At 35.8% G+C, this 15451-nt stretch overlaps 1 protein-coding gene across 19 annotated transcripts in view; it reads left to right on the top strand.

Moving 5' to 3' along the window:
- FOXP2 (forkhead box P2) overlaps positions 1–15451 on the top strand; it is a 438294-nt gene that overhangs the window by 349005 nt on the left and 73838 nt on the right. The window contains exon 3 of one of the 19 annotated variants that reach the window (XM_035333610.1): positions 1485–1555. The exons of the other annotated variants lie outside the window; for them this stretch is intronic. The gene's annotated coding sequence lies outside the window, so the exon portion shown is untranslated. The remainder of the gene's footprint in view (positions 1–1484; positions 1556–15451) is intronic. 19 annotated transcript variants of the gene reach the window in all.

Below are 15451 nucleotides of genomic sequence, written 5' to 3'. Positions count from 1 at the left end.
GGACAGAGATTCTACCCATCACTCTACTTTTGGCAACTTGTATTTCCCTGATATATATGCTTTTGCTGTTACTTGCCTGCTTCAGATTTTTTTTTAGTTCAGATTTCATTGCATTCCTTGTACTCTTGGAATTACTTTTCTGTGTTTCAGATATAGAAATCCCTATAAGACACAGTCTAAAAAATCTGTTTGCATGTTGCACGCGTCTGTTTATACATCCATATATACAGAGTCTCTCCACAAGGAGTCACATAGAGAGGGCAAGGGGCAACAGATACAGTTGCACTGGGAGAGGTTTTGTCTTGGTTTGAAAAAGAATTTTTCTACCATGAGAACAATCATTCCTATGAACAACCTCCCCAGAGGTGTGGTAGAATCCCCATCATTGGAAGTTTTTCAAGATATGATCAGACAGGGTGCTAAATAATCTCATCTAGACTTATTTTTCACATGAAAGGTTGGACTTGAAGATCTTCTGAGGTTCCTTCCAGCCTGGGTTGTTGTATTCTGTGATTCTAAGTGTATATTTACATTAGCAGATATCATATGCAATACAAGCAGAGGTAATAAACTTTTCTCAGCTGAACTTTACTAGTCTTTCTTTCACATCTCTGTTGTTAATGCTTATTTTCCATCGGAATTCCTTGCTGTTTTCTCTTACCGTTTTTTTTTTTTTTTTTAGTTTTTGCATGTCAGTTCTGTTCCCAAAAGCACAATGACTTGTGAACCAGAAGAGGGATTATTAAAACCAAAATTGGTGACAAATTCAACATCATTTCACTTACTGAAGCTAACAGTAGGATCTTTACATCATAGGTTAAGAGAAGATTCCAGCTGCCTAGTAGATCACACACTTGTTTTAAGCCCTGGGAGGTTAAGATGCAATAGATTTTCATTCTACAGTACTCAGATGCATACAGAAAAATAATTTTAAAGTTATTCTGATATTTCTAAGAGGTAAAGATATTAGACTCCCCAGACTAAATTTTAATTAAAAAAATAATAATAACTTATAGGAAGGATAGAAAGCTCTGTGATGGATTTGAACAAATTAAAAGATTTTAAAACTAGTTATCCTTTTATATAATATACTACATATAATTATATACATTTGCTACATACATGATGATGTGATGTTGTATAAAGGTTTTATTCTAGTTTTGTTTGGGAGAATCTGCATAAGTCACGTATGGTTTCACCATCTGTGAATAATGTGGCAACTCCAAACTCATGCCAATGAAACCATCATACTATCATATCATGTACTGTATATAAGTTACATACACACTTATAATGAGGTAGATGATAATACTGAAAATTTCTTCCCTCCAGGCTTCAAAAATGACCAAAAAATACAGGTCACTTTTCATGCCTTGGGAAAAATAGATCAAGAAATTAAAACTCCAATCAATACCTATAATTATAAAATGTGTTTTAATGTGCTGCAGCTTCAGTTACCCTCAGCTGAAGCTTCTCTATTTTAGCTTACAGGGTCTTGTGACCTCAGCCCATAGCAGAGTTTCAACAGTAATAGCGACAGCCATCTTGGATAAATGTAAGTGAATTTTTTCCTCATTTCTATAGTTTCTGTCCCTCACATTCAATTTTGGAGTTTTGTTTTTCACTCAGGGTGTAGGCCTCATTCCTGGCAACACTTCTATTTTGAGCCAAGTAGTATGACTGACAGAAAGTAGCAGGGAAACAATCAAGAGGTTACTTCATGCTTTTTAAATGTCACGGGATCAGACTCATTTTGTGCATTGAAAATGCCAGTGTGATAGCTATGCAAATTTTATTTTAGCTGCAGCTAGCTTGATGGTAGTTTTTATTATCAAACATGATTAATCTGCAAATAAAGTACAAAAAAGTCTTTGGTCATATAATTTTGTTTTAGCTAACACTAAGGGTGAAATATAGGAGAATTCAGATTTTTATTTATTTATTTATTTTCAATAAAAAGTTTATCTTCTTCAGTCAGCTTTGCCATTTCAGTTCAGTTGTAGTAATCCATTTCCTAAACTTAGCTGCACATTCACTAACTATTATATAAGTCTGGTGTAGGAGCTGGAAAAATATACGTCATACGTACTGTCTGGGTAACAATTTCCAAAACTACGAGTTAAAGAAGGATGGACATCTGTCCAGCATGAATTTCTGAGAAATACCAAACACAGCATATGCTGTTGAAGTCAATGTTTATTCAGCAGTTGTCATGTTGTTGTAGTAGTGGCAGCTCTATGATTCTAATTCAAACAGAAAAAAAAAAAAAAAAAAAAAAAGAAATATGGTTACCTATTTAGAAAAACCTGTCCTGTGTGCTGATGGTCTTAAGAAACTAGTATTTAGTGGTAACCTACAAATGATACCTGAATGTAGGTCTTGTTCAGCATTCAGTCCTGAATTGGCCTTTGTCTGAATTCACTGTTTGTGAATAATGTGACATCCCTGATCTGTTAAACCACCACACCACCCTTTCGTCTTCAGTAACTGTGTATGTAACATCCAGACATCCTTTAAAGTCCAAGTTTTTATTTTGATATATAGGCCATGGTTGCATGGTAGCACTGTAGCTACAATTTTTATGGTCTCAGGTGGCTAAATACTAGGTTGTTCAAATGCAGCCTGTTCTCTTCATGTGATTTCATAGGATGTATCTGTAATGAACTACAAGAAAAGAAAGGCAACACATATGCAGTAGCTAAAACTAGACGAAGGGAAGCTACCTCCATCCGTCTTACAAATATGTCATTCAGAGGTTGATAAGGTGCCATCTTAGTGTTTTACCTGCAGATCTGTAGTCAGTTTCAAAATCGTTAGAACTCAAGTCTTTTTGCAACTATGCATTTGCATTATCTACATAATGGATGTGACACCAAATCATCTACAGCAGGACCGAGAAGGTCTGAAGGTAGAAGACAGTGTATTGAAACCAGCTTGTGATTATCTCAAATTTCTGTATGTCTCAAGCTTCAGTATGTCACATAGGTGGAAGGGTGGGCCACACACAGAAATCTAGTTGTAAAATAAATTGGATTCTGGAAACCTATTCTTTTTGCATTTCTGACTATATGACAATGAATCTATGACTGAAAAAAAACATGTAAGAAATGTTAGGCTTGGCTACCAGTTACTAAGAAACAGCAAGAATATACTGAGTCCTGAAGAGTTAATTCCTAAAATTTCTATGAGGAAACGGTTTCAGTTGAAAACCTATGCAAACCGTGAGGACCAGTATCCTCAATGATAAAATAGTATTATAATAGAATAGAATAGAATAGAATAGAATAGAATAGAATAGAATAGAATAGAATAGAATAGAATAGAATAGAATAGAATAGAATAGAATAGAATATCCTGAGTTGGAAGGGACCCTTAAGGATCATCAAGTCCAACTCTCGACACCGCACAGGTCTACCCAAAAGTTCAGACCATGTGCCTAAGTTCACAGTCCAATCTCTTTTTAAATTCAGACAGGCTCGGTGCAGTGACCACTTCCCTGGGGAGCCTGTTCCAGTGTGCAACCACCCTCTCTGTGAAGAACCCCCTCCTGACGTCCAGCCTAAATTTCCCCTGCCTCAGCTTAACCCCGTTCCCGCGGGTCCTGTCACTAGTGTTAATGGAGAAAAGGTCTCCTGCCTCTTGACAACCCCTTACGAGGAAGTTGTAGACTGCGATGAGGTCTCCCCTCAGCCTCCTCTTCTCCAGGCTGAACAGGCCCAGTGACCTCAGCCGTTCCTCGTACGTCTTCCCCTCCAGGCCTTTTACCATCTTCGTAGCCCTCCTCTGGACACTCTCCAACAGTTTCATGTCCTTTTTATACTGTGGTGCCCAGAACTGCACACGGTACTCGAGGTGAGGCCGCACCAGCGCAGAGTAGAGCGGGACAATCACCTCCCTTGACCTACTAGCGATGCCGTTCTTGATGCACCCCAGGATATGATTGGCCCTCCTGGCTGCCAGGGCACACTGCTGGCTCATATTCAACTTGCTGTCTACCACGACCCCCAGATCCCTCTCTTCTAGGCTGCTCTCCAGCGTCTCATCGCCCAGTCTGTACATGCAGCCAGGGTTTCCCCGTCCCAGGTGCAGGACCCGGCACTTGCTCTTATTGAACTTCATGCGGTTGGTGATCGCCCAGCTCTCCAACCTGTCCAGATCCCTCTGCAAGGCCTTTACGCCCTCATTTGAGTCCACAACTCCTCCAAGTTTGGTGTCATCAGCAAACTTGCTCAAAATACCCTCTATTCCTACATCCAGATCATTTATAAAAATATTGAAAAGTACCGGCCCTAAAATGGAGCCTTGAGGGACCCCACTGGTGACCGCCCGCCAGCCTGACGCAGCTCCATTTACCATAACCCTTTGGGCCCTGCCCGTTAGCCAATTGCTCACCCATTGTATGATGTTTTTATTTAGCTGTATGGTGGACATTTTGTCCAGTAGGATCCTATGGGAAACCGTGTCAAAAGCCTTGCTGAAGTCCAAAAAAATCACATCAGCTGGTTTCCCTTGGTCCACCATACGGGTGATCTTATCATAAAAGGAAATCAGGTTAGTTAGGCAGGACCTACCCTTCACAAACCCATGCTGGCTGGGACCAATGACTGCTTTGTCCCCCAGGTGCGCCTCAATAAGTCCGAGAACCAACTTCTTATAATTCTTATAATTACCGTAAATCTTCATTTAGTTTCAAGAGAAGAGGTTTTCTTAAAATTGTCATTGAATGGCTTGAGCTAATGAAAGATCTTTGAAACCACAGGCAACAGGAAAAATGCAGATTTTAAATGTGTGTGAGGATATAGTAAAAGATCAATTTGTGAGAGATTTCATGAAATCAGCACTATGATGGTAGCAATTTCAAGAACAGATATACCTATATGCTTATCAATACCAGTTGATGAAGACCAGTTGAATATCAATACCATGCTTATCAATACCAGCCATGTATGCCAGCATAAATGCATTACCACTACAAGCTGAATCCTGTATTTTGTTATCTTTTTGACACTGTAGTTTATGTGACATCTCTGTCCCATTAAGTGATATGATCCTTCTGTACAAGAATAATCCCCTGCTTTGATGACTGTCTCAGTCTTGTAACAACATCAAGATTATTAAATTAATAGAATGATAATGTGATTCTATATGTTTTGTTAAAACAATATTGATAATGGACAATTAAAATGTGTTTTATTTTCTGTTTTTATTATTTATGTAGCTCTTCCAATTGTTTATGAACTGTGCAGAAAGTCCAAAACTTCTGTTTTGTTGTTGTTGTTGTTGTTGTTGTTGTTGTTTTGGCTACAACATGTAGCACATTTAACATTTTTTGTGTATATATATATATATATATAAATATATAAAAATATGCATATATTTGTGCATATATGTGTCTGAGTGTAACATTGGGGCTTATATCTCATTATTTAACATTTCAGTGTGTTAAAGACAAATACAGCAGAAATCAATGTGTAAATATGTATCATAGGAAATGTGGTGGAGCATGTTCAGGTTGTGCAATATGAAAAGGTTTCTATAAAATGTTTTAAGCCAGATGCTCAGAAATCCATCCTGCTAATCCATTTCGTCAAATAGATTTAACATTACTTACATTATATATAATACAAACATAGGAATTTTCACATGATCATGTTTCGAATCATCTGGCAAGAAAGGGGCATTTTTGCTTGATATTAAAAAAGTATAAACTAGGATTTTGTAGAGATAACGAAGTAACAAAATTACAGATGGTGTTGCAGGCATAAATATATATGGTTCTTTGAAATTGCCTTTGCATCCTCCATGTATAAATGGAAGAGAAATGTTAGACGCTTAATAAGGAACTAAAGTCCATCCTTACAGTACACATTACTGCAAATGTAAATTTTATTAAGCCTGAAATCTACTCCTTTTTAATGTTCCATACGGTGAAATCTAGCTGGTTGGTGTAAGATGAGGGTTGTCTGTGCACCCAGAGCTCCCTCTGAGTTCATTTCCAAAAAGAGATTGGAATCATTCATTTTGCTGTGCCTTCCCATCTTAACTTGGAAGATGTCCTTTGACTTCATTCAAAATTGATGCATTTCAGAAAGTTCTTAAGGACATGTTAACAAGAGTACAGCTTTAGCCACTTTAATGAGTCTGTCATTCAGAAACTCCTAATGATGACTGAGTCATAGCCGCCGAATAAAAACAGACGGATGGGTAGATGTATATATGCACCTTTTTAAATAGCTCCCAAATCTTTGTTTCTTCCCAAAGAAAACATAGTTTGTCAACTAAACTTACTCAGCAGCTCTGTACACAAGAGGATTCCAACAGAATGTTTTTTGTTGTTGTTGTAGTCTTTTTTTTTTTCTCCCTAGCCTTTGTGACTCGTAACTGCAACTGAACGCCCATAATTTAGAAAACTTTTCAAATGAAATAAGCTTGATTTTTTAACCAGTTTTATAAAATGACATTTTGGCCTCTGTAGGGTTTGCCTCAGTTGAGAACAGGAACTATCCATCCAGAAAGACTCCAAAATGTAGCAAAAAAAAATTAAATATTTCAGCAGCATCAATACAATTGATATGACATTGAATACTAGAATTTAATTAAATATTACAATTACAGCCTTTTTATTATTAATTCTCAGTACCTTGGAATTTGTTCCATTAATTTTGTATCAAAAAAGATTTTGTGGAAGATGTTTTTTCAAAACAGTATTTTTACTATCAGTCTGTTGAAAGTGTGTAATATCAATATCAGTTTCACCTCAAAACAAGACTTTAATTTTGAAATTTCCTTACTAATATTTTTATAAATTTGAGTTATAAAAATTTGATTTCAAATGAAAGGAAAATCTGAATTGCATTTAAACCATATTTTTAACCCTTCAGGATTGCTGAATCAAAGTTCCTTTTTATGCTGTTGATTATTGCTCATTTTTTATAAGTGTATTATTTTTCTGCATATTTGGGCAAGAGGGAATCAGTTCTGTAGCACCTCAAAACCTTAGCTGTATTTTTTGTTTTGTTTCATGAACTACTGCAGTTCAGGAATTTCTTGTGCTTCCAGGTGGAAAATAATTTTTCAATTATTAATTTCAATTTAAAAATCTCAGTGTCTTCTCCCAGTTTTGAAGTTATGAAAACTCTGGTAAAAGATGGTGGCACATGACCTTCTGCTTCAAATTAGTGTTGTAAACTCAACAAATATATGTATATTACATATACGTGAACTGTAATACTGTCTCTAATAAACAAGATAATAATGTAGGTCATAGAGTAGATTAATAGTTCCAGACTTTCTTCTTCCAGACCTTCTTTTGCTGGGTTGATTTTTTGGGGACCAATTGTTGTTACAGTCATACTTGGTAGCAAAGCTGATACTGATTTCAGCTTAGTACTGATTTCAGAGTTGGATCAGATCTTTCAGTAAAAATACATATATACAATTACGTTTGTAAGTTAGTTATAGTCAAGCATAAAAACAGATAACAAAGATTTAATGTAGCCAGAATTCAATAGCAGAGTAGTATTGAAAATTGTTTTTCTTTCCTGTTCCATTTTGTATATTCATTTTGTATATTTTGTATATTCATTTTGTCAGCAAATGGCACTGTTTTTGTCATCATTAATTATATCTTTGCAAAATGGATTTTCATACATGTCTACAAATAATAATTGGCTTTAAATAATTTGCTTTAATTGATGCAAAGGAAATGAGATGTTAAATAACTTTTGGAAAGTAAGCAAAGTAAAGTGTTGCAATAGGTTGCTGGGAGTGTTGTGGGATCTCCCTTGGTTGAAGGATAAACATCAGTCATAAATGAAACAATTCATTCTACTTTTGAAGAAACGGTGGGCTAGCTCACTTGCCAAGGTGTTGTGTGGCTCTGTTTTGCAATTAATGTAATAATGTTTTAAGAGGAAATATTACTTTAACTCATTTCTTTTAATGAAATGAAATTCAAATTAGCTAATCAGTGGTTACTGTAATTATGTCTATATGTATAGTGAACATATTTTTGTTGGTGTTGTTTATGAGAAATTCAAAAAATATGACAAATAAGCTACATCTATTATTCTTAGAATAAATATCTGAATTTTATTCAGAAGAATTCTTTGACTCAAATCTTCCAATAGTTTCTGGGCTTATTTCAAACTTTCACTATTATGGTAGTAATACTGAATTTTCATTAAGACTCAAACTTTGCAATTCATTTTCCATCTAGAGAGCCAAATAAAAACAAATTCTTACGAATCTGTAATTTTCAGCAGAAAAGCATGCAGAGAGCTTTTGAAAGTACTGCTTTATTAAATTCTAATCACTTCAAAGGCTAGGAACTTTTGAACAACAGTTGCAAAAATTAAAGATTTAGAAACCTGATACTTCCAAAACTAACAGGGAGTAAGTAGATCCCTTTATTACTCTTGTGGAGTTGGTTGCGCTCTGAGATGTAGGGGACTGGTTGCGCTCTGAGATGTAGGGGACTAGGGAGGTCACATTCTTCTTTTGTCAGCTTTGGAGCAGGGAGAAGAGCCAGCAATCATTCTGCTTTGATAAAAACAGTAGCCCTTTGCACTTGCTAGACCAGTGAGTAGATTGCCATTAGTTACCCAAAGTGGGAGAGTTAAGAGAGCAGACTGAATTTCTGTAGCCCATTAACTAACCCTTCAGACCAGACAAACACTTGAATTTCCCTTGTCCATGTTCTCCTCAGTTATGAGTGGAAGGGAACAAGGTACCCGACCCTGGCCATGATAGTCTTTAAATGAATGGCATTAACAAACACTTTTTTGTCTATTTGAAGGAGTTCAAATTTTCAGTTTAAGTGCCAAAATAGGCTATTAATATATGTATATATGTATATACATTTTTTCCTGACAGAATTTTATATATATATATTTTTGGTAGCAATATAGATTTTTCATTGTGTACACTACTTTAAACTCAGGGTGTTGTTCTGTATGGGACTTCTGCTGCTTCTATTTCTGACTGAAAGGACTTGTAGGTCCAAAGCATTTTTTATTTCTTGGTAGGACAGTTAAAACTATTCATTTCCATATAGATGTTTTATCATTATAACTTTATAAATATGCATACTTTCTGGTAGCCCTGGGAGTGCTATATACTTTTTTTTTCTGATAATTAGCCTATAATATATAATAATAATCTATAATATATAATAAATCATAGTTCTCATCTTCTAAGTTTTTCTTTTGAAAAGAAGAATATTTTTATTTTATATGTTGTGACATCCTAAAGAAAAATGCATTACTGAAGTAATATTTACAAGATTTTAAGTTAAGTTAAAGAATGTACAAAATGTAATAATCAAGCTGTTATATACTGACTGAAGAAACGTTCCTAGGTGCAACATAATTTTTGTGATTCATCTTGAGAGTGAGTTAGCTAAAATGAAGGTGTACTACCAGCGTTATTTAAAGTTCCATGCTTAAAATGACTAATTTTATAGCATGTATTTTCTGTTTATGTGCCTGTCAGTTTTAAACAGCTTTTTATATGCAAATACATGATGACAGTTCTATATTGTGTCATTTCTTCACTAGACTTTTTCATGTTATTGGAATAATCCCTTAACAGATATTTATAGTTTTTACTGTTATTTTGACAAATCAGACATTGTTATTAAAATGATAAAAGAAAGTAATTTTATTACTTTTTGCATTGGAAGTTCTATTTTTAAAATATATATATATGTATATGTATATGTTTCCCAACTCTATTTTAGTAAATCTTTTACTGAAATTTAGTCTTTTTAGTTTCTCTGTGTGTGTGTGTGTGTGTGTGTGTGTGTGAAGAAAAATCTGCACTTGGAACTTGCTTCTAAAGAAGTGTATCACTAAAGATTTCCCATCTTTACTGCTTCAGTAATTTCATCATATGCGTCTGCATCAAGGTGTGTGTTCCAATAAGTTAATTAGTGAATATCACATGTTCTACTAGTACTAAATTTGGCTCCCATTGGAGATAGATTGCTCTGCCATACTTTTCAATATGAACAGACTTAGGCTTATTGTCTATGATTTTTGTAGTTTGGAAAAGCTCTTGCCTTACCCTGGATGGTAACAGAGGATGCTCACAAAGTGAAGAGTTGGGAGGATTTTAGCTGCAGGTCTGAGCAGTGGCTGAAGAGAGCGCTCTGTAATTTCTGAAGAAAACTGCAAATTTGTCTCATGTCTAGGTAACACTTCCTATTTTGATACTAACCTTAGGCATTAATTTAAGCTAAAAATGGAGATTGAGAAGATCAAGTACATATTCCCATAGTCTTAAACAAAAAAAAAAAGTAATTGGCAGTTGACATAGAAAGACAGTGAAAGGACAAAGACACTCACCTGTGTCTAATGAAGGAGGTGACATTTCAGTAAATGGAAGGTGTTTTAATATATTCTGTCAGTTGGCAGTCTCCCAAGACTGCTCATGGAAGTGTATTTGGGGAAAGAAGCAGTGTGTAGAAGAAACAGTTTATTTGCATTGCAGTGTGCAAGCTGGAGCAGGGACTGGTCCCAGGCCTAGTGGCAATGACTAGGCTGGTGGAAATATCCAGCTGCTGAAGCCTTGGACTTTTTCTAGAATTATTCTTGGCAGGTTTTGTGAAAATATATTTATTCCAGATTATTTTCAAGATTTCCTTATTCTTTTAGGATGTCTCTACGTTAATGGAATTGCTGGTGTGGAAATTGTATTGTTGGAGAGCAACATGGTACATGGGATAAGGAATGGAAAAGCTTGATTTACTGTTTTTCTGATGCTCTCACCCAGGAGCCCTGTGGCCTTGCAAATGGACTAATAAACAGTCCAGATTCATCCTTCCTAACCTTAGGCATTCAACTTCAGATACACCTGTTTGAAGCAGAGTCTAACCTGTGTCATAGTAGAAAAGAGAGAGACACAGACAATTCTGGTTTTACATGGACTGGATTAGTCCCAGTCTTTGCATATTTTCTTCTGTTTCCTCTAGGAAGTGCCATGGGCAAGTAGACATGGGCACTTCCCTTTAATATGCTTAAAGTTATGTGGTACAAACCTGGCCTAAGATTCACTGGTTCATGATAAGATACTATGAAATTATTAGAATTAATATTCTAATGAGGTTCTTATGAGGCTCAGATACCTTCCAGATTGCTCCACTATGTGATGCTTTGTATATTTATCTGAAACATAGAGGTGGGAGTTAGTATTGGACAAAGAGAGAAAATTTTTCCTGTGACAAGCTCTCATTTCTAGTTTGTTTCCTATTGGATCTCATTTTCTTTTTTCAGTTCGTCGTTTGATCTTCATATGCAGTTTTCTCTATTAACTGACACTTATGACATTTCCTTATTAAAGTTAACCAAAAGATTGAGTTACTGTTGTGTTAAACTATATTATTTACTTAAGAAATAGGCTAAAAAAGTACTCAAGCTGTGTCATCTCTTACCAAACTGCCACATGATGCTATAAAAGACCAGAGGCAGAAAATTCAGCCTGTACACCAGGACAGGCCTGTCTACAGTTCTCAAACATTGCATTTGTCATACAGATAAGGTACTTGTGTGAACATCAGATAGCAAAATTAAATTAGGCATGCAAAAATATCTGCTCTGTATGCAAGCTTGGTTATTTTTTATATAGAACAGGGATTCCTCACATTTATATGACACATCATGAGAAGGTGAAATACTGCAGTGGGCTCTAGTTGGCTAGAGCATTCAAATGAATAAAAAGTTAGGTGTACATGCGGTTGTAAATGACTATTCAAAACAGGTATTTTTGAAAGAGATGAATGCGAAAGTGGGTAAGCAATGATTTTATCAATCCAAATACTTGATATGTGTACAGACATCAGATATGAGGTTCTGGCAGATTTTGAGAGTTGTAACACCAGGGCTGCTTCAGAAAACCTTTATACCTTCCAGGACCTTGTTAGAGTAGTCCACTTGAGACCTTGTAAAGAGCCTTGTGAGGTGCTGCCTTCCTCAACTGGAGTCAAGTAAAAAGTATGTTATGTTTTTCAGAAGAAAGTTAGCTCAGAAGAAATAGCCATGCAACTGTCCTTTGTCAATGTGTTACCACTGAAAATGACTGCTGTGGTGCTAATTATATTTAGCATATTTGTTTTTCAGATTGTCATTTGTGTTCGGGGCTGTTTCTAATGAGGGCTGTTTTATTGTTTTTGTTGTTGTTGTTGTTTGTTTGTTTTGGAACACTTTGTAGCCTTAGCATTATTAAAATCATTAGCAGAATCAGTGCAGTTCTGTGGCTGCTGTTTAGCAAATAAAAAATAAAGATTATCATAGTCCTCTATTCAATGGTCACTGCAGGTCATATTCATATGGGAATGTGCTTTCTATGGTTTGTATGGTTTTATACATTTTCAAAATCTTTTGAGATCATTTTTGTTAAAGGCATTCACACAACTTAAAAACAAACAAACATCCTACACAAAATGTTGTGCATTGGGTCATTTCTTTTCCTTTAAAAAAACAACACTCTATATGTTTTCTTACTGGGTTGTTTTTGTACAAATGAAATGTGAAGCCCCTTTATTAATTCACTAGAGATCCATTAATCCATTTTCCTCATGTCTAAGAAACCCCACCTTTCCATCATACATGCCAAAGACACATAAACAATAAAAGTGCATTATTCTTAACTCTACAGAACTGTTTTTCAAATTTTAAGTAATGAAGCAGTCCTCTGAAATTGGTATAGAAACTTTTAGATTTACATGAACAGGCATACCTACATTACCTGGCTAGATAGTTGTTTTGTTGCCCTCATTCTGGCCTCCCTTGACCATGTTTTTCGGTGTTTTCTTGCTTTATTTTAATCCATGGCCAAAGCTGAGCAGGGGTGCTTAATGGTCAGAAATAAGCTGATGACTGCATCATATCCTTATTCTCTTTACAGCCAGCTTTTCCACACTCGGTCTCGCACAAGATTAATTTTCTAGCGGTGAAGAACAGAACTAGAAAGCAGCTTGCCTCATTCTGCTCTTCGATCACCAAGAAGCAGATGGTTGGCTGCAGACCTGTATTTCATGCTTAGTTATATGGCCCCCTTTTATCACAAACTGTTCAGAAGAACCTGAAAGATGGAGTGGTGGATAGATAAGGGATTCGCTTCAACCACCAGATGAGAGGTGGATTATTCTGAACTAATCACAACACTCCTCCCTGTTTCCCTGAAAGCCTGAGAAGTATCCACACATCAGCTGCTCCATGGAAAAAATGGTAGTCTTCATTGCTTACTTTGATCAGGATCCATCCATTTTATCCAGAGCTAGGAGGAGGTAACAAAAGTTCATACCCAGGCATTCATGATACATAAAGCCCTACATGCTGTAGAATATTTGTCAGTGTTGGCAGGGTCAAGAGGGAACTTTCATATTAAAGGCTTCTTTTGCTGATGCCAGAACATGTTTCTTTTCTCTTCATGCTAATAACATCCATAAGATACGTTTCTGATATGCTTGGACACTATTTGCAATCTGTTGGAGCTGCTGAAGTTTGATTTGGGCATGTGGAGAAGGAGTATTTCAACCAGTTTGGGTAAATTTTATTGGAAATTTAGAATATCAAATTAAATCACTTTAAAATAGAATACGCTATTTTTTTAAACCAATAGAAACCTCAGTTCATGTGAAATTTCCTAAGGCTGTCTTGTGTGCATCGATAATAGAAAGATAGCAACAGTAAAATAATACCGTAATTTAGTACAATATACCGATATACTTCCACTTTGATAATAATTTTGCTGGTTCTGAATGGCCGTGCATGTACAGTCCTCTGCTTCTTCACTTCTGTGGAGTTCAGCAGTACGCAAATGTTTTGTTCCATGTCAGAAAGTAAATTAAATATTCTCATCCACTAATGTTGTATGCCTAAATTTGGAAGTTACTTGCATGAATCATGGGGAGTCAGCTCTCATACAAAACAATTCACAATTCAGAACAGAGCATAATTTATTCCATCTGAGTTGTCATCTAAAGTAGCTTCTCTCTCAACTACATAAATAGTATATAGATACTCCTCCTAATTTGAACTGTTAAAGTTACAAGCTGTGATGTACCTGGTTGCAGGCAGTCAGCATACTTGCTAGCATCTTCTTTTATCAGGGAAACAGTGCAGCTGGATCCAGGTTTCCATTAAGCAAATAGTGCAGTACTTTCAGAAATATAGTTTAGTCTGTATGCCACACAGTCCTTGAGCTTTCTGTAGCTCTTGGAGTTCATTATGATGGTAATTTTTTATGAGGACTACAGCTCATTAGAAACTGGACTGAAACTAGGAATTATTATTGGCCATCAAATAGTTTCAGCTGGCAATAATTCCTGGATGTCATTGATCTGGGGCAAATTTGTATCAATGACCTAGAGCTTCATATCCCATTACTCACATCTTGAATCTTTAAAGCTTTAGATAATGTTTGCTCTTGAAACACTTTCAAAATGGGAAACTATGAATTTCTGTTTCATTTCTTGTTCCTGTAGCATTTGAAATTCATATATCAATGAAGAGCTTGAGCATACATTGCTGTGTATGTAAATTAGACATAACCTTTTATATATATGGCTTTTGTATGGACAGGATCGTCAGAGGGGAAAAGACACAGTATCCTAAACACAACTTATATGTTTTCAGCTATGAAATCCAACACAGCACGGTGGTAGTAGTCTCTGAGCTTTTTGCTTATCCAGTTCACAGGTCACTGCATTTCAAACTTGCACAAATTTGTGTATCTGTTCATTACTGCTCTCTCATGGAAAAGGTGGGATACCTTGGGCAAGTTGAGCTCTTTCCAAGGAATCTAACTGCCTGTTAGACTTGAAAGTGCAATTTCCTGTAAAGCACTGGGTAAGAATACAGAATTTGAAATCCATTACTCTGCACTGATGAGGTTTATCCTGAAGAACCTTTATATACACTGACCATGGCTTGAAAAATGATATCACAAAATCAGAATGTTTTTTTTTTTCATTTAGTTATAGTATTACATCCAGTGTAGCAGGAAATGGTTTTGCATGACAGTACACATGTAAATGTCAATGCATATGTCATTTACAGTGTATCTGGGTGTTATGTGAGATTCAGAATGATCACACTGGAGCAAACTGTCTCTGTTACACTAAGTAAAATGTGCTTAGTAAAAATTGCTAGCAATTTTTTTCTAGACATATAATGACATGGTAAGAATACAAAACAAAACTACCAGAAACAAACCATTTCTCAAGCAGTAATATCTACAGGACAAGTGATCTAAATTGCTGGAACAGGGAGAGTTCATCACTGCACTGCAAAAGAACTTGAAATATAACCTTAAGGCAAGTGAAATACTGATTCCAAGCTTTGAAATAACAGCAACAAATTTACCTACAGACAGAAGATGCATGGAAGCAATAAACGAATTATACAAGTCTTACACATGCAATCTGATTATTCTGACCAAAGTGTTAATT

This window comes from Oxyura jamaicensis, chromosome 1, assembly GCF_011077185.1.
Source record: "Oxyura jamaicensis isolate SHBP4307 breed ruddy duck chromosome 1, BPBGC_Ojam_1.0, whole genome shotgun sequence".
Taxonomy (NCBI): Eukaryota; Metazoa; Chordata; class Aves; order Anseriformes; family Anatidae; genus Oxyura; species Oxyura jamaicensis.
The sequence above is the reverse complement of the archived record's forward strand: the minus strand, read 5'-3'. Positions and strand labels throughout refer to the sequence as shown.